We start from the raw sequence: 2,500 nt of genomic DNA, 5'->3' as shown, positions 1-2,500 counted from the left end.
CACATGTAAATGGGTAAGCATTCAAGTGCACACACCTGCCTACGTCCACAGACCCTCGCGCACACACACTTTTGTCAACAAGCTTTTTCGCAATTAAGAGTATCAGGGACCAATGTTGAAATACAAAAGCAGCACACCACGTGACGGCCATCACATAGAGTCCAGCAGCAAATGGGAAACGTTTAACTAGCTGTGGTCCTATTACTTGCGCTCTACTGTGGAACAACTGCTGGATGAGTCCTGCTGGAGAATATTGAACCTACAACAAGTCTGAGGTAAATAAGAATTCCACAGGAATATAATCAAACAGGGACCTACAACCCTTCCGAGCCAGATAGGAGTCGAACCTACAATCTTCTGATCCGTAGTCAGACGCGTTATCCATTGCGCCACTGGCCCTATGTAGACTTATGCATCCTTTTGTCCTTAAGTGGGCTAGAAAGTGTGTGTGTGTGTGTGTGTGTGTGAAGGCACAAGGAAACCCATCTGACCTCCTGGAAGTCTGTTCTGTGAGGTTTTCCCAAGTTTTACAAAGGACTTTAGGAGAAGGAAGCACCTAAAAGCTAGGCGAAATGGTCCTAGATCCAAGGAAATCTTTTAGATCAGGCTCAGTTTCTTAAATAGTTTGCATTAACATAATCAGTTCCAGGTCTGTGTGGGGCTGAGCTTGAGAACTCCTTAGTAAGTAGGCGTTTACAACAATAAGGGGTTTAATATTACAACACAGGCGAACATTCAGACACATTATCATAAGCTCACCTTGTCCAGGGACCCAAGCATGCTGCCTTTCCACTCTCAGAGCCCTTCACCTAACCTACTGTGCAGCTGTTTCACCTTTAATATCACTGTTCCACAGGCAGCGTGACGTCACAATGCTCCTTGTCTGTAGCCCGAACCAGGAGCCTTTGCAAACCTGGTATAATCTACATACTTATGGTGTGTTTAGTCTTGGACCACAAATGCAGTGAAGAATAATGGATTGCTACTCTTCATACATTTTTGACCATTGGCTCAGATTTGAATGCGTACTGGCCATCTGAGCATCTCTGCCAGGCCACCCTATGTCTAGAGACTGTAGATTTAGAGAGTTTATAAACATTGTCAGTTCATCAATAAAGTGTGCTCGCTTCGGCAGCACATATACTAAAATTGGAACGATACAGAGAAGATTAGCATGGCCCCTGCGCAAGGATGACACGCAAATTCGTGAAGCGTTCCATATTTTTAACAGCTTTTAGGAGAGAAATCTTTTTTGTTTTCAAGACTAATTGAAAAAATAAAGCAGGTCCCAGTGCTGTCCCCGTGATATGTATTTTTCAATTAGTCTCTCCTCAACATTTTTAATGTCTTTGCTTTGCAGTAAAGAAGGTGCGCTCTATGTTCAGCTGCATTTAGCAAGGAAGCCTGCAGGACTTCTGGGACTTTTCTTTCTCTTTTTTAGCCTCACTGTCATTATTCTTCACCACCCCCAAATCTATACTGCTGCAGTGTTGTGTTGCTTCGTGGGAAGCAGGACAAAGAGAAGGGCAGGGCCTATGCAAATGAAGGCCTCAGGGATGTCTGGGAGTGCCTTTTTAGCAGTATTGTTAAAGTCCACCTTGCAACCGGATTGGTCGGGTAAGCTGAAAAACACCATGCCAGATTGGGCACCAGGTCTCTAGGCGCTTGGAGGACATATTGGGTCTACATCCCTCAGTTTCTGAGGTCCAAGAAATGTTCACCCTCTACCCTAATAGAGAGGTCTTGGCCGATCGTGGCTGAGAGGGGAAGAAGGTAGCAGTGCAAGATGCTTATGGGCCTTCTCTAATAATGGACCAACTTTCTCTCTCTCTCCTTACCTGTGGTTCTGCCTGGCTACTGGGGCTACCAGTTGTAAGCCTGCAGCCCACAGGGAGTTGGTTTGTTCCTCTCACACATGTAAATGGGTAAGCATTCAAGTGCACACACCTGCCTACGTCCACAGACCCTCGCGCACACACACTTTTGTCAACAAGCTTTTTCGCAATTAAGAGTATCAGGGACCCATGTTGAAATACAAAAGCAGCACACCACGTGACGGCCATCACATAGAGTCCAGCAGCAAATGGGAAACGTTTAACTAGCTGTGGTCCTATTACTTGCGCTCTACCGTGGAACAACTGCTGGATGAGTCCTGCTGGAGAATATTGAACCTACAACAAGTCTGAGGTAAATAAGAATTCCACAGAAATATAATCAAACAGGGACCTACAACCCTTCCGAGCCAGATAGGAGTCGAACCTACAATCTTCTGATCCGTAGTCAGACGCGTTATCCATTGCGCCACTGGCCCTATGTAGACTTATGCATCCTTTTGTCCTTAAGTGGGCTAGAAAGTGTGTGTGTGTGTGTGTGTGTGTGTGAAGGCACAAGGAAACCCATCTGACCTCCTGGAAGTCTGTTCTGTGAGGTTTTCCCAAGTTTTACAAAGGACTTTAGGAGAAGGAAGCACCTAAAAGCTAGGCGAAATGGTCCTAGATCC

At 45.6% G+C, this 2,500-nt stretch overlaps 1 non-coding gene across 1 annotated transcript; it reads left to right on the top strand.

The window, feature by feature from the left end:
• The first annotated feature begins 1,119 nt into the window (after nt 1–1,119).
• On the top strand, nt 1,120–1,226 carry LOC147663398 (U6 spliceosomal RNA). The gene has a single exon (XR_015305323.1). It is a non-coding gene; the product is annotated as a U6 spliceosomal RNA (small nuclear RNA).
• The last annotated feature ends 1,274 nt before the right edge of the window (nt 1,227–2,500 follow it).

Source organism: Lissotriton vulgaris, unplaced genomic scaffold, assembly GCF_964263255.1.
Source record: "Lissotriton vulgaris unplaced genomic scaffold, aLisVul1.2 SCAFFOLD_7095, whole genome shotgun sequence".
Lineage (NCBI taxonomy): Eukaryota > Metazoa > Chordata > Amphibia > Caudata > Salamandridae > Lissotriton > Lissotriton vulgaris.
Note: the sequence above shows the minus strand (reverse complement) of the source record. Positions and strands in the feature narration are given on the sequence as shown.